Source organism: Ambystoma mexicanum, chromosome 1p (genome assembly GCF_040938575.1).
Source record: "Ambystoma mexicanum isolate Mex_15411 chromosome 1p, UKY_AmexF1_1, whole genome shotgun sequence".
Classification (NCBI taxonomy): domain Eukaryota; kingdom Metazoa; phylum Chordata; class Amphibia; order Caudata; family Ambystomatidae; genus Ambystoma; species Ambystoma mexicanum.
Genome location: NC_090921.1, coordinates 174716330 through 174738427, shown reverse-complemented (window position 1 = coordinate 174738427; position 22098 = coordinate 174716330). Strand labels below are relative to the sequence as shown.

At 51.7% G+C, this 22098-nt stretch overlaps 1 protein-coding gene across 4 annotated transcripts in view; it reads left to right on the top strand.

Annotated features, from left to right (window-relative positions):
* Positions 1 to 22098, top strand: part of ARHGEF15 (Rho guanine nucleotide exchange factor 15) — a 592319-nt gene that overhangs the window by 30290 nt on the left and 539931 nt on the right. Inside the window, exon 1 of one of the 4 annotated variants that reach the window (XM_069646186.1) lies at positions 7536 to 7748. The exons of 1 other annotated variant lie outside the window; for it this stretch is intronic. The gene's annotated coding sequence lies outside the window, so the exon portion shown is untranslated. Of the gene's footprint in view, positions 1 to 7535; positions 7749 to 22098 lie in introns of those variants that run through there. 2 more of the 4 variants (XM_069646177.1, XM_069646200.1) reach the window with 2 other exon arrangements.

Sequence of the window (22098 nt, the reverse complement as noted above, 5' to 3'; positions counted from 1 at the left end):
CATCCACCATGGACTGCACGCCCCTACCCAAGAATGGGATGGGTAGGAGAGAGGATACCAAAGGGGGAAACAAACAGGATTTTAAATACTGTTGAAAAAAAACAAGGGTAGAGATGGAGCTGTGATTGAGGGCTTCCTCGGGGGGGCGTGGCCTCAAGCACCCTCCCCCCAACCCGGACCTAAAGACAATATTCCTCTGGCCACATGTGATTGGTGACCTGGTGTCCTGACGGTGGTCCCAGGCTGTGTGCCCAGAGTAACCTGGGTACCTAGAGGGCCATGGGGACTGTCAGATCACCTGGGGGCCAGAATGGATAGGGCCCTCTGGAAGGGCCCTTGTCCACTTGCACGGTGCCACCAGGGATGAAGACCAAAGGGCTGCAGATCTGTACTATCGCCATCAATGGATTGTTTACAGAGATTTTCTGTTGAGTTTTGGTTCCTGCTCTTGATGCGTTACCTTAGATTTCTTCCAATACCATTGCCCCTAATGAGATTTCACTGAAAGATAGGGGAAATGGTATATGTGTAATGCATAACAGGTGGGGTGTGGGGTAAGGGCATAAGTTAGGGTAGGGAGCGATGAGGGGGTCAGTAGGGGACTCCCCCCCCCCCGCATTGAACAAAAAGTTGAAATAGTAAAAAGAAGATTTCGTTTTCCGGTGAAATGGATTCGGAGAAATTTCCATTAGGAGAGGTACATTCGAAGAAATCACATACATCCCTCTTGATATGGCACTAGAAGTTAAAGAAATGCTTCTTGGATGTTGAGCAGTGCAGGAATAACCCTAAATCTGCCTCTATGAGTTGGGGAGTTACTATGCACAGAACTGGATGTGCAAGATGACTGTGTGAGATTTGTCTCATCGTGCATACTTTTTTAAAATGTTGGCGGCCACGTCTCATTCCCTTGTAAGTGTCCCCAGTGTCCTGTGTGGGCGGCGCTGTGGAGGGTCCAGCGCGCTGCTTCTCTCAGGTCACACTAGTGTCACAGGCTATGCTTGCTGTGATGTCTTTTCTACAGAATATGGACCTGTAAGTGTCCCCAGTGTCCTTGTGTGGGCGGCACTGTGGAGCGTCTAGCGCGCTGCTTCTCCCAGGTCACACTAGTGTCACAGGCTATGTTTGCTGTGATGTCTTTTCTACAGAATATGGACCTGTAAGTGTCCCCAGTGTCCTTGTGTGGGCGGCGCTGTGGAGGGTCCAGCGCGCTGCTTCTCCCAGGTCACACTAGTGTCACAGGCTATGCTTGCTGTGATGTCTTTTCTACAGAATATGGACCTGTAAGTGTCCCCAGTGTCCTTGTGTGGGCGGCACTGTGGAGCGTCTAGCGCGCTGCTTCTCCCAGGTCACACTAGTGTCACAGGCTATGTTTGCTGTGATGTCTTTTTTCTACAGAATGTGGACCTGTAAGTGTCCCCAGTGTCCTTGCGTGGGCGGCGCTGTGGAGGGTCCAGCGCGCTGCTTCTCCCAGGTCACACTAGTGTCACAGGCTATGCTTGCTGTGATGTCTTTTCTACAGAATATGGACCTGTAAGTGTCCCCAGTGTCCTTGTGTGGGCGGCACTGTGGAGCGTCTAGCGCGCTGCTTCTCCCAGGTCACACTAGTGTCACAGGCTATGTTTGCTGTGATGTCTTTTCTACAGAATGTGGACCTGTAAGTGTCCCCAGTGTCCTTGCGTGGGCGGCACTGTGGAGGGTCCTGCGCGCTGCTTCTCCCAGGTCACACTAGTGTCACAGGCTATGCTTGCTGTGATGTCTTTTCTACAGAATGTGGACCTGTAAGTGTCCCCAGTGTCCTTGTGTGGGCGGCACTGTGGTGGGCCCAGCGCGCTGCTTCTCCCAGGTCACACTAGTGTCACAGGCTATGTTTGCTGTGATGTCTTTTTTCTACAGAATGTGGACCTGTAAGTGTCCCCAGTGTCCTTGTGTGGGCGGCACTGTGGAGGGTCCTGCGCGCTGCTTCTCCCAGGTCACACTAGTGTCACAGGCTATGCTTGCTGTGATGTCTTTTCTACAGAATGTGGACCTGTAAGTGTCCCCAGTGTCCTTGTGTGGGCGGCACTGTGGTGGGCCCAGCGCGCTGCTTCTCCCAGGTCACACTAGTGTCACAGGCTATGTTTGCTGTGATGTCTTTTTTCTACAGAATGTGGACCTGTAAGTGTCCCCAGTGTCCTGTGTGGGCGGCACTGTGGAGGGTCCAGCACAGTGCTTTTCTCAGGTCACACTAGTGTCACAGGCTATGCTTGCTGTGATGTCTTTTCTACAGAATGTGGACCTGTAAGTGTCCCCAGTGTCCTTGTGTGGGCGGCACTGTGGTGGGCCCAGCGCGCTGCTTCTCCCAGGTCACACTAGTGTCACAGGCTATGTTTGCTGTGATGTCTTTTTTCTACAGAATGTGGACCTGTAAGTGTCCCCAGTGTCCTTGTGTGGGCGGCACTGTGGAGGGGCCTGCACGCTGCTTCTCCCAGGTCACACTAGTGTCACAGGCTATGCTTGCTGTGATGTCTTTTCTACAGAATGTGGACCTGTAAGTGTCCCCAGTGTCCTTGTGTGGGCGGCACTGTGGTGGGCCCAGCACGCTGCTTCTCCCAGGTCACACTAGTGTCACAGGCTATGTTTGCTGTGATGTCTTTTTTCTACAAAATGTGGACCTGTAAGTGTCCCCAGTGTCCTTGTGTGGGCGGCACTGTGGAGGGTCCTGCGCGCTGCTTCTCCCAGGTCACACTAGTGTCACAGGCTATGCTTGCTGTGATGTCTTTTCTACAGAATGTGGACCTGTAAGTGTCCCCAGTGTCCTTGTGTGGGCGGCACTGTGGTGGGCCCAGCGCGCTGCTTCTCCCAGGTCACACTAGTGTCACAGGCTATGTTTGCTGTGATGTCTTTTTTCTACAGAATGTGGACCTGTAAGTGTCCCCAGTGTCCTGTGTGGGCGGCACTGTGGAGGGTCCAGCACAGTGCTTTTCTCAGGTCACACTAGTGTCACAGGCTATGCTTGCTGTGATGTCTTTTCTACAGAATGTGGACCTGTAAGTGTCCCCAGTGTCCTTGTGTGGGCGGCACTGTGGTGGGCCCAGCGCGCTGCTTCTCCCAGGTCACACTAGTGTCACAGGCTATGTTTGCTGTGATGTCTTTTTTCTACAGAATGTGGACCTGTAAGTGTCCCCAGTGTCCTTGTGTGGGCGGCACTGTGGAGGGTCCTGCACGCTGCTTCTCCCAGGTCACACTAGTGTCACAGGCTATGTTTGCTGTGATGTCTTTTTTCTACAGAATGTGGACCTGTAAGTGTCCCCAGTGTCCTTGTGTGGGCGGCACTGTGGAGGGTCCTGCACGCTGCTTCTCCCAGGTCACACTAGTGTCACAGGCTATGTTTGCTGTGATGTCTTTTTTCTACAGAATTTGGACCTGTAAGTGTCCCCAGTGTCCTTGTGTGGGCGGCGCTGTGCAGGGTCCAGCACAGTGCTTCTCCCAGGTCACACTAGTGTCACAGGCTATGTTTGCTGTGATGTCTTTTTTCTACAGAATGTGGACCTGTAAGTGTCCACAGTGTCCTTGTGTGGGCGGCACTGTGGAGGGTCCTGCACGCTGCTTCTCCCAGGTCACACTAGTGTCACAGGCTATGCTTGCTGTGATGTCTTTTCTACAGAATGTGGACCTGTAAGTGTCCCCGGTGTCCTTGTGTGGGCGGCACTGTGGAGGGTCCAGCACAGTGCTTTTCTCAGGTCACACTAGTGTCACAGGCTATGCTTGCTGTGATGTCTTTTCTACAGAATGTGGACCTGTAAATGTCCCCAGTGTCCTTGTGTGGGCGGCGCTGTGGTGGGTCCAGCGTGCTGCTTCTCCCAGGTCATACTAGTGTCACAGGCTATGTTTGCTGTGATGTCTTTTTTCTACAGAATGTGGACCTGTAAGTGTCCCCAGTGTCCTTGTGAGGGCGGCGCTGTGGTGGGTCCAGTGCGCTGCTTCTCCCAGGTCACACTAGTGTCACAGGCTATGTTTGCTGTGATGTCTTTTTTCTACAGAATGTGGACCTGTAAGTGTCCCCAGTGTCCTTGTGTGGGCGGCGCTGTGCAGGGTCCAGCACAGTGCTTCTCCCAGGTCACACTAGTGTCACAGGCTATGTTTGCTGTGATGTCTTTTTTCTACAGAATGTGGACCTGTAAGTGTCCCCAGTGTCCTTGTGTGGGCGGCACTGTGGAGGGTCCTGCACGCTGCTTCTCCCAGGTCACACTAGTGTCACAGGCTATGCTTGCTGTGATGTCTTTTCTACAGAATGTGGACCTGTAAGTGTCCCAGGTGTCCTTGTGTGGGCGGCACTGTGGAGGGTCCAGCACAGTGCTTTTCTCAGGTCACACTAGTGTCACAGGCTATGCTTGCTGTGATGTCTTTTCTACAGAATGTGGACCTGTAAATGTCCCCAGTGTCCTTGTGTGGGCGGCGCTGTGGTGGGTCCAGCGTGCTGCTTCTCCCAGGTCATACTAGTGTCACAGGCTATGTTTCCTGTGATGTCTTTTTTCTACAGAATGTGGACCTGTAAGTGTCCCCAGTGTCCTTGTGAGGGCGGCGCTGTGGTGGGTCCAGTGCGCTGCTTCTCCCAGGTCACACTAGTGTCACAGGCTATGTTTGCTGTGATGTCTTTTTTCTACAAAATGTGGACCTGTAAGTGTCCCCGGTATCCTTGTGTGGGCGGCACTGTGGAGCGTCTAGCGCGCTGCTTCTCCCAGGTCACACTAGTGTCACAGGCTATGTTTGCTGTGATGTCTTTTTTCTACAGAATGTGGACCTGTAAGTGTCCCCAATGTCCTTGTGTGGGCGGCACTGTGGTGGGTCCAGCGCGCTGCTTCTCCCAGGTCACACTAGTGTCACAGGCTATGCTTGCTGGGATGTCTTTTTTCTACAGAATGTGGACCTGTAAGTGTCCCCAATGTCCTTGTGTGGGCGGCACTGTGGAGGGTCCAGCGCGCTGCTTCTCCCAGGTCACACTAGTGTCACAGACTATGTTTGCTGTGATGTCTTTTTTCTACAGAATGTGGACCTGTAAGTGTCCTCAGTGTCCTTGTGTGGGCGGCACTGTGGAGGGTCCAGCACAGTGCTTTTCTCAGGTCACACTAGTGTCACAGGCTATGCTTGCTGTGATGTCTTTCTACATAATGTGGACCTGTAAGTGTCCCCAGTGTCCTTGTGTGGGCGGCACTGTGGAGGGTCCAGCACAGTGCTTTTCTCAGGTCACACTAGTGTCACAGGCTATGCTTGCTGTGATGTCTTTTCTACAGAATATGGACCTGTAAGTGTCCCCAGTGTCCTGTGTGGGCACTGTGGAGGGTCCAGCACAGCGCATTTCTCATGTCACACTAGTGTCACAGGCTATGCTTACTGTGATGTCTTTTCTACAGAATGTGGACCTGTAAGTGTCCACAGTGTCCTTGTGTGGGCCGCGCTGTGGTGGGTCCAGCGCGCTACTTCTCCCAGGTCACACTAGTGTCACAGGCTATGTTTGCTGTGATGTCTTTTTTCTACAGAATGTGGACCTGTAAGTGTCCCCAGTGTCTTTGTGTGGGCGGCGCTGTGCAGGGTCCAGCACAGTGCTTTTCTCAGGTCACACTAGTGTCACAGGCTATGTTTGCTGTGATGTCTTTTTTCTACAGAATGCGGACCTGTAAGTGTCTCCAGTGTCCTTGTGTGGGCGGCGCTGTGGTGGGTCCAGCGCACTGCTTCTCCCAGGTCACACTAGTGTCACAGGCTATGCTGGCTGTGATGTCTTTTTTCTACAGAATATGGACCTGTAAGTGTCCCCAGTGTCCTTGTGTGGGCGGCACTGTGGAGGGTCCAGCGTGCTGCTTCTCCCAGGTCACACTAGTGGCACAGGCTATGCTTGCTTTGATGTCTTTTTTCTACAGAATGTGGACCTGTAAGTGTCCCCAGTGTCCTTGTGTGGGCGGCGCTGTGCAGGGTCCAGCACAGTGCTTTTCTCAGGTCACACTAGTGTCACAAGCTATGTTTGCTGTGATGTCTTTTTTCTACAGAATTTGGACCTGTAAGTGTCTTCAGTGTCCTTGTTTGGGCGGCGCTGTGGTGGGTCCAGCGCGCTGCTTCTCCCAGGTCACACTAGTGTCACAGGCTATGCTGGCCCAGCTTCTGCTTGGGCCTGTGCCGCCCGGGCAATCTCTCTTTTCAGTTTATACTTGCATATGAGCCCATGTTGTTGTGGCATAGCATAACATCCTTGCGTAAACATGTTACGTATATATTTTCCCCACATAACGTTTTCCATTTTTATGTGACAGAGAGTGGACACAGCGTGTGATTTACGTTTCTACCTCCCCTTTCCTCACCACAATAAAAGCACTCGGCATTTACGCCAGCAGGACATGTTCTTGCTGGTGTAAATGCTGTGCAAATTTTATGCAATCCGACACCTTTTTACGCCAGCAAAACACAGGCGGAAGTGTAAATGGCAAGTGGCGTTTACCAACTTTGCACTGCAGAGTTCAAAAGTGAGACGTTACTGCGATTTTGCCAGCAGTTTACACCTTACTTTTGCATTGTACCGTGCAAATAACGAAAATTGTGCAGATAATTTCAAACGTGGGCGGTCGCCAAATCGCATTTTACGAATAGTTAAAAAATCAGCCTCGCAGTCTAGTTTGGCCCACTAGCCCCCCATCCACCCCCCCCCCCCCCCCCCGCAGAGCAATGCTGTCCCCTCTTCTATTATGCCCCAGACGTCTCCTATTCTCTATACCCAACTGCAGTGGCCTCCATCCTATTGTCATCCCTACCCCCTGGTCTTTGCCAACCCCAGCTCCATCGCAACACCCCTCCCCCCCGTTCATGTGAGTGCCTCCTGCACTCACAATCTCGTCTGTGCACCCCCACCACACAATAGAAAATATATTAGCACATGGAGATCGTTAAGCGCGATTTCCATGCAACATTTTTTTTCTCACAAGACTCTTCCTCTCTGGGCTGTGATTCTTTGCTCTAACGTCCTACTTAACAACACAAAGACAGCGATTAAGTATTTACAACGCGCTTCCACTTTCAGCTGGCATTGGATCGTGGTGGCACGCCCCATGCCAATGGGAACCAGTCCGGTTTCATTTATTGCATGCCGGGACTTGCACCAATTTACAGTCAAGACTACAAGTCCCAGGATGCAACTTCATGGTAGCGCCTGTGCCCTGATCATGTAATAGACGTCCCTGGGCTCTTCTGACAGCGTTGCCTGGACTTTGGTGAAGGTTGGGCTGGGTCTACTTCCTTCGTTGGCCCCAGTGTGCAACTGTTCATCTAAACTGTGTAAGTTCCTTATGAATGTTGCCATGGGGTGTTAAGCCCTCCCCATGTACCCCAACCCCCCAGCCCTTCACCCACAGCCGCCCCCGTGACTGGACCCTTCCCTGCACCCTCCGACCGCCGCCATCCGCAGCCCAGACACATGCTCCCGCCCGGGACAGCCTCCGCCGCCGGCCGATTCGCCTCCAGGCCCCGCCCGCTCTGCTCCTCTGTATTCTTAGCCCAGCCCCCCTCGCCCACTTCCCAAAACGGGCTCCGGCCACGCCGCCCGGTCCCTCCCTCGGATCCCAATTCCCCAAACGTGCTCCAGCCCCCTCCATCCTGGGCCAGCCCCTCGCATCCATCATCCCGCCCCCCACTCCTTCCTGCTCTGTCTGCTCCAGCTGGACACAGACCCCGGCCGCAGCCCCTGCCACCCTGCCCAGGCTGGGCCCCCTCTCCCGAGGCTGCAGGTAAGGTGGGCGGGCGGGGGGGGGGGAGCTTTAGGGGGCGCTGGGTGAAGGAGCTGATGTGCAGACGGTGAGTGGACACCATGTGTGCGCGAGGGCGAGAGACATTGTCTGCGAGATGGAGACACGCACTGTCTATGGGGGGCGGTGGGGCATTGTGTGGTATAGTAAAATCGTGTTGGGTGGGGGGGGGGCTGCATGTGGTGTCCGCATTGTTGGGGCACGGTCCTTGGAGAGGCTGAATCATTGGCCCTGGGTAGTGGGGGCAAGAATACTATTGGGGGGGGCACTCTTCATATGAGAGGCAAAGGTACGGTGAGGGGGGCGCTATACACGGAGAGGGGTTGTCCATTGTGGAAGCTCCGTCGGGGGCACGGTCCATTGTAAAGGCAAACTTTCCCCACACCAATGTGGGAGGGCAGCCCTCCATTTGTGAAACACATTTGGGGGGGGGGCTCAGTTAGGAGGTGACACCAGCTGAGAATGACCACTGAAGGTGACACCGTCCAGTGATGGAGGTAAGACAGAAGCACCATGGGTGGCACAGCCCATAGGCTGGTTATGGAAGGACTGTGGGTGGTACATCCCATAGGCTGGTGATGGAAGGACTGTGGATGGTGCAGTGCATAGGCTGGTGATGGAAGGACTGTGGGTGGTACAGCCCATAGGCTGGTTATGGAAGGACTGTGGGTGGTGCAGCGCATAGGCTGGTGATGGAAGGACTGTGGGTGGTACAGCCCATAGGCTGGCGATGGAAGGACTGTGGGTGGTGCAGCCCATAGGCTGGCGATGGAAGGACTGTGGGTGGTGCAGCGCATAGGCTGGCGATGGAAGGACTGTGGGTGGTGCAGCACATAGGCTGGCGATGGAAGGACTGTGGGTGGTACATCCCATAGGCTGGCGATGGAAGGACTGTGGGTGGTACATCCCATAGGCTGGCGATGGAAGGACTGTGGGTGGTGCAGTGCATAGGCTGGTGATGGAAGGACTGTGGGTGGTGCAGTGCACAGGCTGGCAAAGGAAGGGCTGTGGGTGGTACAGCCCATAGGTTGGTGAAGGAGGCACTGTGGGTGGTACAGCCCATAGGTTGTTGATGGAAGGTCTGTGGGTGATGCAGTGCATAGGTTGGTGAAGAAATGACTGTGGGTGGAACAGTGCATAGGCTGGCGATGGAAGGACTGTGGGAGGTGCAGTGCATAGGCTGGCGATGGAAGGACTGTGGGTGGTGCAGTGCATAGGCTGGCGATGGAAGGACTGTGGGTGGTGCAGTGCATAGGCTGGCGATGGAAGGACTGTGGGTGGTGCAGTGCATAGGCTGGCGATGGAAGGACTGTGGGTGGTGCAGTGCATAGGCTGGCGATGGAAGGACTGTGGGTGGTGCAGTTCATAGGTTGGCGATGGAAGGACTGGGTGGTGCAGTTCATAGGCTGGCGATGGAAGGACTGTGGGTGGTGCAGTGCATAGGCTGGCGATGGAAGGACTGTGGGTGGTGCAGTGCATAGGTTGGCGATGGAAGGACTGTGGGTGGTGCAGTGCATAGGCTGGTGATGGAAGGACAGTCGGTGGTGCAGCCCATAGGCTGGTGAAGGAAGTCTACTAGGGCAAGAAACATTGTTGGAGGCACTGTCCATGGGGTGATGTAAGAATCAGTGCGAGTGAGGTGGAGGGGCTTGTTCATTGTTGTTAAAGTGGGGTTGGGGGGTGCAGCAAAATTGCAGGGTATTTCCCATGTTGTCTGTCCATAAGGACCAGGACAGAATGGTACGGGGGTAGAAAGATCACTGTGGCAGCACTGTCCATGTGGAAAGGGGTAGAAGGAGCACTGTGATTGCACATACCATATGGGACCGGTGTAGAAGGAGCACTGCGGTAGCACTGACCATGGGGGACCGGTGTAGAAGGAGCACTGTGGCAGCATTGACCATGGGGGACCGGTGTAGAAGGTGCACTGTGGTAGCACTGACCATGGGGGACTGGTGTAGAAGGTGCACTGTGGCAGCACTGACCATGGGGGACCGGTGTAGAAGGAGCACTGTGGCAGCACTGACCATGGGGGACCGGTGTAGAAGGTGCACTGTGGCAGCACTGACCATGGGGGACCAGTGGAGAAAGAGCACTGCGGTAGCACTGACCATGGGGGACCAGTGGAGAAAGAGCACTGCGGTAGCACTGACCATAGGGGAAAGGTGTAGAAGGAGCATTGCGGTAGCACTGACCATGGGGGTCCGATGTAGAAGGAGCACCGTGGCAGCGCTGACCATGGGGGTCCGATGTAGAAGGAGCACTGTGGTAGCACTGACCATGGGTGACTGGTGTAGAAGGAGCACTGCGGTAGCACTGACCATGGGGGGATGGTGTAGAAGGAGCATTGTGGCAGCGCTGACCATGGGGGGCCGGTGTAGAAGGAGCACTGTGGCAGCGCTGACCATGGGGGACCGGTGGAGAATGAGCACTGTGGCAGCGCTGACCATGGGGGACCGGTGTAGAAGATACATTGTAGCAGCGCTGACCATGGGGGTCCGATGTAGAAGGAGCACTGTGGCAGCGCTGACCATGGGGGACCGGTGGAGAATGAGCACTGTGGCAGCGCTGACCATGGGGGTTTGATGTAGAAGGAGCACTCTGGCAGCGCTGACCATGGGGGACCGGTGGAGAATGAGCACTGCGGTAGGACTGACCATGGGGGACCGGTGTAGAAGGAGCACTGCGGTAGCAATGACCATGGGGTGCCGGTGTAGAAGGAGCACTGTGGCAGCGCTGACCATGCGGGACCGGTGTAGAAGGAGCACTGCGGTAGGACTGACCATGGGGGACTGGTGTAGAAGGAGCACTGCGGTAGCAATGACCATGGGGGCCGGTGTAGAAGGAGCATTGTGGCAGCGCTGACCATGGGGGCCGGTGTAGAAGGAGCATTGTGGCAGCGCTGACCATGGGGGGCCGGTGTAGAAGGAGCACTGTGGCAGCGCTGACCATGGGGTGCCGGTGTAGAAGGAGCATTGTAGCAGCGCTGACCATGGGGGCCGGTGTAGAAGGAGCATTGTGGCAGCGCTGACCATGGGGGCCGGTGTAGAAGGAGCATTGTGGCAGCGCTGACCATGGGGGCCGGTGTAGAAGGAGCATTGTGGCAGCGCTGACCATGGGGGGCCGGTGTAGAAGGAGCACTGTGGTAGCGCTGACCATGGGGGTCCGATGTAGAAGGAGCACTGTGGCAGCGCTGACCATGGGGTGCCGGTGTAGAAGGAGCACTGTGGTAGCACTGACCATGGGGGGGGGGCGGTGTAGAAGGAGCACTGTGGCAGCGCTGACCTTATGGCACTGGGTAGAATCACTGACCATGGCGGCCAAGGCATTGTCTGGCACTGTCCATGGGAGGTGGACGCACGTCTGGAGCAATAAGCACTGTCCGTGTCGGGAGGAGCAGTGTGGGGGACACTGTCCCGTGTGGGGTTCTTTTAATGCATTGGCGTTAGTGGGCAGGGGCCTTGGTGGCTCAGTGGGGAGATGCACCGTGGCAGGACACTGTTAAAGGCCTCAGCGAGAGGTCACTGGCCATCAAAGGCAAACTCTTGTTTATGTTTACAGTCTATGGTGAGCGCAGAGACCTTATTTTGGGGCAGTGTTGGAGATGGGGGTGTAAGAAAGCGCCCCCTGTGAAACTGAGCATCATATTCATCTGTCCTACAGGTGCATGTGCGCTGCTCCCAGAAATCCAAGCCCTCGCCGACGTCAAAGTTGGAAATAGACCTCTCCCTCCCCCGTCCGAATGTGGGTAGTTGCCCCCACCCCTCTGACAGCATGCGCGGGTCCCTGGGTCAGAATGCAGGGGAGTGCGGAGTCCGAAGGGGGAGGGTGGGGATGGGGAGGTATATCTCCCCTCTCTTTTGCCATGCAAAGGTCTGAACCCCAGGGCTTGGCTGCCAGGGCTCGTCTCTCAAAGCGGCAGTAACGGGATCCTTCCTCCAGGGACTGCCACACGCCTGCCATCTGTGACTCCCGCAGCTGATGCCTCGGCGAGTACAGGGGCCAATGGGCGCCTCTGGAAGGCCCGTGCCAATCAGGCGGGGTCAATGCTTGCTTTGCATCCCCCCAGCTACATCACCGATAGCCAGACTCGGACACCACAACACTGGGCAAGCAGAAGCGCGAGGCCAGCCAGCTACCACCCATGTCTCGTTCTAGTGTTTGGAAGGGGGCTCTTTGTGGCTGAATTTGCCCCCTTTCCTCACTGGAGCTTATAGGACTATCGCGGGCGCCCCTCCAGACCCCAAATGTAAACTTGAAGGCTCCAATCATTGAGAATCAGAACACAAATAATGTCATTGGTTTTAGTTTTAGTGTTTCCGCGTGGCCATTTGCATTGGGATCCAGTGCAAGTGTTGGCTAACTCGCTGCTGGAAATGGGAATTGTGAAGTGTGGGATCCCACCAGCGATGGCAGGGATGGAGGGTGGGCACACGTGGGAGTTTTTCTAAGCCCCCACCCCAAAAAAATATGTCAATTTCACGATTCATTAATTAACACCTGTAACAGAACACAAGACGTGAGGGGTGTTTCCTATGATGTTGCAAGCAAAGTATGAAAGGTGATACCTTTTCAACCTGTAAAGCGTGCTTACATATTTTGGCCAGTTATTCAAATGATCTAGTGGGCAAGTCTCTGGACTTCGTGTGTTCGATTCCCGGCTTCGGCAACAAAACCAACCTTACAAACATTAAAACACTTGAAGTGCGTAAATGGTTTTCCCACAACTGAGATTCGGGGAGACATATATTTTGACGGATCTCGGATCTGGAAAAAATCCGGCCCAATGACCAGCACTGGGCCAACTAAAATGCAGTCAGTGAAAATACCGTGGTGAAAATATCGCGCTCTGAAACACTTGTGTACGAGCACGATAGAAATAAAAGATCACTATCCATCTTCGCAGTGAACAAAGTTGCCAAGCAAAAAGCTGTTCAAACTCCAGCTGGAAAGTGGGCAAAAATGCAGTGCTGTTAGGGTTAAGGCAGGCGTGGAGGGCGTGTGAATTCTGGTTTAGGGTTAGGGTAAAAGACTTTGCTTGGAATTACGGTAAGGGTTAATGTCGGGTTGTTTTGTGTAGGGCTGGTGATGGGGTTTGGTTAAGGGAGAGTAAGGGTCGGGGTACATTTTAGGTTACGGTATGTCTAGGGTTAAAAGAGCAAATGTTTGGGTTAGAGTTAAAGAAAGGCGTAGTGGGTTGGGGAGGCTGTTGTTCGGGTAGGAGAGGGATTAGGTTAAACCTAGAGGTTAAGTTAGGGTAGGGTAAGGTTCGCATTAAAGCAAGGGCTTGGGTGAGGGCAAGGGTTATGGAATTTGTGGCGGGCTAGTGATAGGCTTGTTCGAGGGTGCGGGGGGCTGTTCATTTTGTATGTATTTCCCAGGTATTGAGTCGCATGCAGAGAGGAGTACTGAAGGGTTAGGGAAAGCCTAAGAGTTGCGGGCAGAGTAAGGGTTTTAGTTAGGGTTGCTGTACGGGTTAGGGATAGGGTGATTGTGGAGGGCAGGGGATGGCATTCTCCATTCATGGTTTTGGGTAATTGTTGACTTTACCGCCTCCTCCTTTTGTGGCTGCATTTCTTCAGACTTCTTTTTGTTACATGACTACATTTTCCTGGCAGCATTTTCACATAAAACCGTGGCATCCTAAGGGGAATACTCTACCCTCGTGGCCTGACCCGCAGCGGCGCGCGATTGCTGCAGCCTTACTCCTCAGCCAGGAGGGCGCGCTGCTCCCTGAGACCCAGCGCAATAACCTAACATAGTATTGGGTTATGCGCCTGCTCCGGTGGGCTCTCGTGACGTCACAGGTCGGGATGTTTCTGAACAATAGGAAATCAATTTTGGCTCCAGCTGGACTTGAGGCCCATCGAGACAGTCTCCAGTGCCTGTCTCTCCGCGCCAGATATGAAAGGGGTGGAGCCGAAGGAGGACTGTGGAAATGAAATGTTGCTGCTCTTCCTCTGCCCCCCTCCCCCACCACTGACCTATGGGAGCATGCGATCCAAGCACAGGGTGGGAAATGACCATTCGATGAGCAGGAGCGAACACCAGCTCCTGGATGTCGGGCATCACGCTGTAGGCAGGAACGGGTACACGGTGCACCGCAAATCTAACTTCCACATGAGAGGCACATTTTAACTTTTTGCCCATTATGCATGATCTGTTATGTTTAGATGTGTCCTAATGTTTCTGCATTTCCATTCTCAAACCTTCAAAGTTAACATCACATATGCATGTTTGTAAGGCACTAATAGTAGTTTCTGGTAACTTGGTTTTAAGTTATCCAGACAGTGCTAGCGCAGAATCAGTTGCTAAATATCTCCACGTCCCCGCAATTTCTAACTGTGGAACATCTGGTCAGGTGGGTATACTTTGACCGGCTGTCTTCGAGACTAGGACACAAAACGCGCCTGTACCTGATCCGACGGATGGTGAAACGCTGGATTCTGCAACATGTGAAGCTCCAGATTTTGGCACTACGACTCCCATGATTGACTCTGCTGGCTAGGGTTGATGGTACTTGGTGTCCAAAACATCTGGAGGGCCAAAAGCTGCAAACTGCCAGAATAGAGGATAGCGCCATGAAGTAGGCACAGGCAACAGATTCAAACGTGTACTCAGAGGTTTTATTTAACTTAAAATGCAGGATGGAGTAAGGCCTAACTTGCCCTATGCTAAGATGGGTGTTCCCTACCTAAAGAAAACTAACTGTATACAATGTGTAGCGATGTCAGCATCTAAAGAAATAGTATTGGAAATAAAGTTCTGAGCTTCTTCCAGCTCTTGACTTGCAATCAGCCGCCCTTCCCCAAGTTCAAGACAGTTGACAAGCTATTGGGGCTCCCTTCCCCAAGAGTTCAAATCTTCCAGCTTCTCAGAACAATACAATTCCTTGGGACACTCCCCAGCTCTCCTATCAGTACTTCTCACTAGTGGCGTCGCTAAGGGGGGTTCTGGGGAGGGAGCCCCCCTGTGAAACCTTGTGCCCCCCTTGAACCCCTTACATAAGACGAGCAGTGACCATGTTCTCCCCCTACTTTTGTCTGTGCCCCCCTACTTTTGTCTTTGGCCCCCACCGTGTCCCTCCTAAATTTGATTCCTGGCGACGCCACTGCTTCTCACTGGTTCACAAACAGAAGTCTGTTACTTGACTTCAAAATCACATAAGCGGCTGTTGCTGTTGCATAACGCATGCCTTTTCATGAATACTTTCATAAAGGGGGGCACCCGGTCTAGGCGCAGTTGTCAGACTACACGGTCCACCCATTGCAGGTCACGCAACCAATACCCTTTCTTATCTGCTTCTCGTTGACAATTGTCCACTGCTTTCCTTTGTCAGTCTGTTTTTCATCTGTGTTGCACTCTTCCAACACTTTACCGTGGTTTGTTAGCCACCATGCACTTTGTTACACCGTCTGTATTCTTCTGTATTCTTCTGACTCTTGCCAATACAGGTTTTCCCTTAACCAGCAGTTCCTTGAACTCTTAGAACTTTGCCCAATACTTGCTTTCTTCTCTCATACCCATCCTGGTATTCTTTTGGCTTTGCCAACACTTTTGTTCCAAACAATTCATTCCGTGGTACCTGCTGCTTGCACCACTTTGCTTCCATTCACTTCCCAAGTACTAATAACTTGCTTTTGCTGTGTGCGGCATTCGAAAGTGTTTTTAATGTTTTTCCATGTGTTCGGTGGTCATAATGATCTGTTTAAGCCTTCAAAATGTGCTAATAAGTTTCAGTTCTTTCTATATTCAAGAGTGCGTGTTTCAGGCTCCCGGCGTGCCTCTGTCAGATCTCTTCGGCTCCTCACTGCTTTCCGGCTTCACTTGACTCTGCTCTCCCTTTGCGGAGGTGATCGAGAGCACTGCTCGCTCTCCTGGCTCTCTTCGGCTCCTCACTGTTCCAGCTTCCCGTGACTCTGCTCTCCCTTCACAGAGGTGATTGAGAGCACTGCTCGCTCTCCTGGCTCTCTTCGGCTCCTCACTGCTTTCCGGCTTCCCGTGACTCTGCTCTCCCTTCACAGAGGTGATCAAGAGCACGGCTTGCTCTCCTGGATCTCTTCTGCTCTTCGCACTGCTTTCCGGCTTTTACGTGACTCTGCTCTCCCTTCACAGAGGTGATCGAGAGCACTGCTCGCTCTCCTGGCTCTCTTCAGCTCCTCACTGCATTCCGGCTTCCCGTGACTCTGCTCTCCCTTCACAGAGGTGATCGAGAGCACTGCTCGCTCTCCAGGATCTCTTCTGCTCTTCGCACTGCTTTCTGGCTTTTACGTGACTCTGCTCTCCCTTCACAGAGGTGATCGAGAGCACTGCTCGCTCTCCTGGATCTCTTCTGCTCCTCGCACTGCTTTCTGGCTTTTACGTGACTCTGCTCTCCCTTCACAGAGGTGATCGAGAGCACTGCTCGCTCTCCAGGATCTCTTCTGCTCTTCGCACTGCTTTCCGGCTTTTACGTGACTCTGCTCTCCCTTCACAGAGGTGATCGAGAGCACTGCTCGCTCTCCTGGATCTCTTCTGCTCCTCGCACTGCTTTCCGGCTTTTACGTGACTCTGCTCTCCCTTCACAGAGGTGATCGAGAGCACGGCTTGCTCTCCTGGATCTCTTCTGCTCTTCGCACTGCTTTCCGGCTTTTACATGACTCTGCTCTCCCTTCACAGAGGTGATCGAGAGCACTGCTCGCTCTCCTGGCTCTCTTCGGCTCTTCACTGCTTTCCGGCTTCCCGTGACTCTGCTCTCCCTTCACAGAGGTGATCGAGAGCACTGCTCGCTCTCCTGGATCTCTTCTGCTCCTCGCACTGCTTTCCGGCTTTTACGTGACTCTGCTCTGCCTTCACAGAGGTAATCGAGAGCACGGCTTGTTCTCCAGGCTCTTGCGCAGAGGTGGATTTAACAATCCCCAGGCAGACAAACAGCGAGTGGGCCCTGGTGCCCTGCCCCACCCCTTCTCATTCTCCTCCATTTTTGGGCCAGTGGAGACAAGGTTGGACTCGGCCATAAAACGATCTCGGGCACCAATGAAAAAAGTGTCCCACAGTAGCAAATGGCTAATCATTCCTTTTGTGACACTGTATGAATAGTACCCAATGGGGAGCTTTTTGATAAAATGTGGTGCAAATTATGCATTTTAAAGAATATTAATACAGCAGCACTGGCCAAAACTACTAGCCGCCTAGTGAAGTAACTAAGTAACTCATTCTGCGGGCCCACATTGGCCAGAAAGGTTCAGCCATGGGCCTATTGCCCTATAGGTCTGTCCGAGCCTGAGTGGAGAGCAGGTACGGCGGACGTGCCTCTCACAAGGAAGAAGGAGCTGCCATGGTCACCGGGCCTATATTCAGCAGCGGGCCGGTGGTCATGGTCTGCACTCTGTAAATGTTCCTGAAGGTGCGTGCACGCTGAAGGCCCGGGAGACACTACAAAGAGTCGTCGTATGTTCCTGTAGCGTCGGATCGCATAGGCAGCCAGGAACACCAAGTGCTACCCCTGTCTCTCACTTCCTTCCTGCGTACATTGCACACTTCACCGACCCATGTAGCTGGGCCCTGGGGGTTTCATGGCCTGGCCCCACACCCATCCCTTGGGGCCCTGTCCTGATTTCCTGGCATTTCTTCTCCTTTCTAGCCCCTGCTGCCCCATTCCCACAGCTCTTCTGGTTCACCGGGGCTGGGTCGATTATCTCATTCCCCTGTGGCCCTCTCTCCTTTTCTTGGTCTTTGTGTACCACCCTGAAGCTCCCCAACGTTGGGGGTTACTGTGGCTGGGCCCACAACTTTAATCCACTGTGGCCCAGCCCAGGTTTTTTCTGTCCAAGCTGCACCCCTTCACTATCTGTTCCCAGGCCTTGGGGGCTTCCTTTCCCAGCTTTTATGCCCCACCCTGTAAACCATCGTCCCATGGCAAAATCCTTTTGCAGGCCACATTAGGCCCGATGGCAATGGCACATTGGAAGCAGTTTGTGGTGCGCACAGTTGGCATCATACAAATATACCTCTTATGGTATCATGTGTGGCAAAGGGCAATTAGGTTATACACAGCACAGATAAAATAACACAGTACGATTCTTAGGAATCTGAGGCACTGACTTAGATATTTCTTTGTGGCCTGCCTGGGTTTTTGAAGGCTCTGCACATTCAAAGACATGCAAACTCCCTAATTCTTATGGTATGACTTGACATAAGAAACCTCACAGGAAATATCACAAAAAGTGGCATTGATCTTAGTACTCTATTGCATCATTGGGATTAGAATTAAGAGGTTTTAATTTGTAAGCCAAGGGGAGTTTGTTGTGGATTATATGAATTGACACTATATTTTTAATATGTAACAAGGTAGCTCAGTGGGTTGAGCGCTCGATTCTGTGATGTGTGTGATCTTCAGGTCAAATACTCTAAAATTGTCAATGCCAACACAGCCTTTCATTCTTCCGAGGTTGATAAATCGGTGCCAACTTTGGTAGGGTGATAATTGTATGTGGATATGTTTTATGTATGGTGGTTTGGGGAAAGCGCTATTTAAATAACCAATAATTGTCATTAAGTAGAGTTTAGTAATTCTTGAGAGTAGATTTTAATTTAAAGCAAAAGTTGCAAACTGAATTGCTTTTATGGGCTCCTAATGTTGGTAGATCAGGCACAATGAGATTGCATGATTTGCCTAGGAGTCCCCTCTTTAAGTAGCAAAACCAGGATTGTGTCCCACCTGGTGATGTAGGAACTTGACCACCTATCATCCCAGGTATAGTTCATATCAGTATTTGCTAATGTTTATTAATCAACAGGTTAAATAATGATTGTCTAGCAATGCCTTTACAAGTACACTAATCACATAATAGTTTGACCTGACAATCTATATATATTATGGAAATTCGTCAAGCAAAAAGAGTGTGATATGTCTAGTTTTCCCATCCTGAATGCAAGGTGTTCATGTGTAAGCCAAGAGAAGTTTATGTTGTGCACTATATGAATGGACAGTGTATTATTAATATGCAACAAGGTTGATCAGTGGGTTGAGTGCTCACTTCTGCATCGTGTGTGATCTGCAGGTTGAAGACTCTAATACTGGCAAGACCAACTCTGCCTTTCATCCTTCTGAGGTCAATAAATCAGTACCAACTTTCGTTGGGTAATAATTGTATGTGAATATGTTCTATGTGTAGTGGTTTGGCAAAAGCACTATTTTAATAACCAATAATTATAATTAACTAGAGTTTAGCGACTCTTTAGAGTGGATTTTATTTGATAGGAAAAGTTGCAAACTGAATTGCTTTTATGGACTCACAATGTTGGTAGCTCAGGCATGATGAGATTGCATGATTTGCCAACGATTACACACTTTAAGTAGCAAAACCAGTATTTTGTCCCAGGTGGAGATGTAAGAACTTCACCACATATCTTCCCTGGTATAATCCATATTGGTATTTGCTCAGGTTTGGGAGTCAAAAGGTCAAATCACATAATACAATAACCTGGCAGTATATACACATTGTTATAGAAACCGGTCAAGCAAAAGAATGTGATTATACATTTATTTTGCCCATCCTGGACGCCAGGTTTCCCTGTGTAAACCAAAAAAATGTTGTGGTGTGCAATATATGAATGGACGCTTTATTATTAATATGTAACAACTTTATAGTTTGCGTGCACTCCTTTAATTACATCTGTGATGATTAATTATATTTGACGTGTGTGGGGTCAGGACACCAGAGCCATGCATAAAATGGATCTGTATGCTGTAGGAATTATCCTGTCATGTCACATCCTGTGACGTCTTCCCATTGCCCATGTTCATAAGGCCCCTACTTTTCTTCAATTTTCTTTTTAAGACTTGCCCTGCCGTGCACCTGTGTGTCTGTCAACAAACATTGGATACAACTAGCCTTCTTAGCGGTCTTGGGAGGATAGCTCAGGGGCAACGTGCTCGCCTTGGAAGCAAGACAACACAGAGCAACACAGGTTCGATCCCCGGGTTTGCGCTTAGAAACCTCTGGGTGTTATAAGTACCATATCATATCAGAGCCATTTTTCTAGGAAATGGTGTGGTCTTGTTAAGCTGCTAGTGCCCTTAGCCTTCAAACATGTTAATTTCCAACATTAGTTTAAGGCTTGATGATCCAATGTTACCATTGAGAGCTCGGGGGCCCCAGCTGTTCCCAGTTAGTTATACCCCTAAACAGAGGTAAATGTAATAAAGACAACTTTTTTTTAAAAAGTTGTCCTGAAAGTTCTTCATTGTGCACTTGTGAACGCAATTAACTCTGCCCACCCTGAGCTCCGCCTCCATGACCCACCCAACTAGGGCCCTTTGTCAGGTGCTGCCCACTGGGCCCTTTGTCTTAAATCTGCCAGTGCTCTTGCGGCGACTGGAGTGCTTTGGTGCCCCACAGCTCCTGCTGCGTGCACCTGGCAAGGAGGGCTTGCAGGGCTTCCAGACACTCTCGCGACCAGCCTCTGTCACGGCGTCCCTCTCTCCTGTGCGAAACTGCTCCTAGTTCCTGTGTCTCCCACTCCTCTTTCTCTATCCCGCTTCTGTGTTTTCCTTCTTGCTGGATGGCAAGTCTTTTTATACTTATCAGAATTGTAAAATGACCACAGGTGTGGGGTCATCAAGTTCAATTGCCTGACCATAGTGAAACTCATTAGCTGGACATGGCTTCTTCGTCTCAGTGCCAGAGTGGTGTTTGGGAATATCTGAACTCTATGTTGATTCTTCCTCATCTTGGTACTTGACTATGTGCTTGGATTAACAATATAAAGCTGACGTGTGTATCCCACCCAGATGAGGATGTGTCCTCCTAGTTGGTCTCTTCCTCGTCTCAGTGTTGAAGTGGTGTTTTTGGGGGACATTTTAGAGGGAAGAAAGGGGAAAGGGCTGACAGTAGCCTACAAAGGCTTGAGGGATAGAAGATTCATTCTGAAATGGGAATGGGTGATATCATGTCTCACATAACGTCGTCCTCTCCGTACTCCCCAAGTTCCCTCCACCCAGGTGATCCCCCGTCGCATACCCACCCCCTGCGTCGGAATCCAAAAGCGATGGCTGTTCCCTGGCCAGCTCAGAGGAGGTTCCTGGGGAAAAAGTAGTGAGGACGCCCTCGGGTTCCTCCCTCTGTGCATAGGAAAGTGTGGTCGCTCAACGGCTTGGTGACATGGACCCATAAAGCTAGCAGCACCACTCCAAAATAAATCTTCTTCAGTGTGGCGGAGGCAGTAAAAAACGAGGGAACAGTGGGAAAGAAAGTGGGGCATGTGGGGGGCAATGAGTAAGAGCCGGCCCCCCGTACACCATGAGATTTCATCACATTCCAGGTGCCCGCTGCTATGTGTCGCCACAAAGGTGATGGGTGGATGGTTTTGAATTAATCTCAACCACTGGCACTGCTCTGGGCAACCTTCCACGCCACCGTTTTTTAGCCCTTCCGTGCCATTGAAAAAGGTGTCCAGCCGTACTGCCAACAGTGGGAGAAGTCTAATCTTTCTGGGCCTAGGACCCCCAACTCTGATGACACCCAAGGCTGAAACATGTCTGGGGTGCTTGTGGTCTCCTGCAGAAGGGATGTGACCTAGCAGTTTGGTCTGGACGGCCCCTTTTGGGGTGAGTCCAAGCCACATTTGCATATGGTCTTTCCCCTTCTGTAATGACTTTGCAGGCTGGACAACGATGGTCTCGAGGGGTGTCCCGAGCTGTGCCCATGGTTATGATTTATTCAAAATGTTCTGGCCATGAAATGTTGGTTTCGCTTTGTTGCATTCAGGGCATTCCTCTGCCAGCTTCGGCGATGCAGGCTGTCTGAGGGTTTGGTTCTGGGTTTGTTGCCAGAACGTAGTCTTGCTTGTAAAATAACCATGCATATACAAATGTGCAAGTTTCAAAATGATGTTTTGGACACCAGTCACTTGGAGATAACATTGTGACGGAGTGAGTGACTGATTGCGTATTGTTGCATCAGCGTAATGTTGTGTCAGCATAAAAGTCTATCCCTCCCCATTACCTGACTGTATGGTAGTGCCACAGGCTGTGCCGTCCACTGTTGACGTGTGATGTGGTTTATTAGTGCTGGGTGCGTGACTGGTTGGTTTGATTGATGGTTAACTTTGTGGAGGTTGTGTAATTGGTGTGCGTGTGGTGTACGCAGTCAAGGGGCCCGGGAGGCCCACCCTGTTGACTGCAATTGAAGGCCCTTCTCTCCTTGTGCAAGTTATGCTTGTAAAGGGCTAGCATCTCAGAATATGGGTATAAGTCCTTATTTTCTTCTTGTTAGGGTGACTCCAGAAACCCGAAGCCGGCGATTTCCATCTATTGAGATGATGTTTGCAAAAATAAGCAGCAATAAGA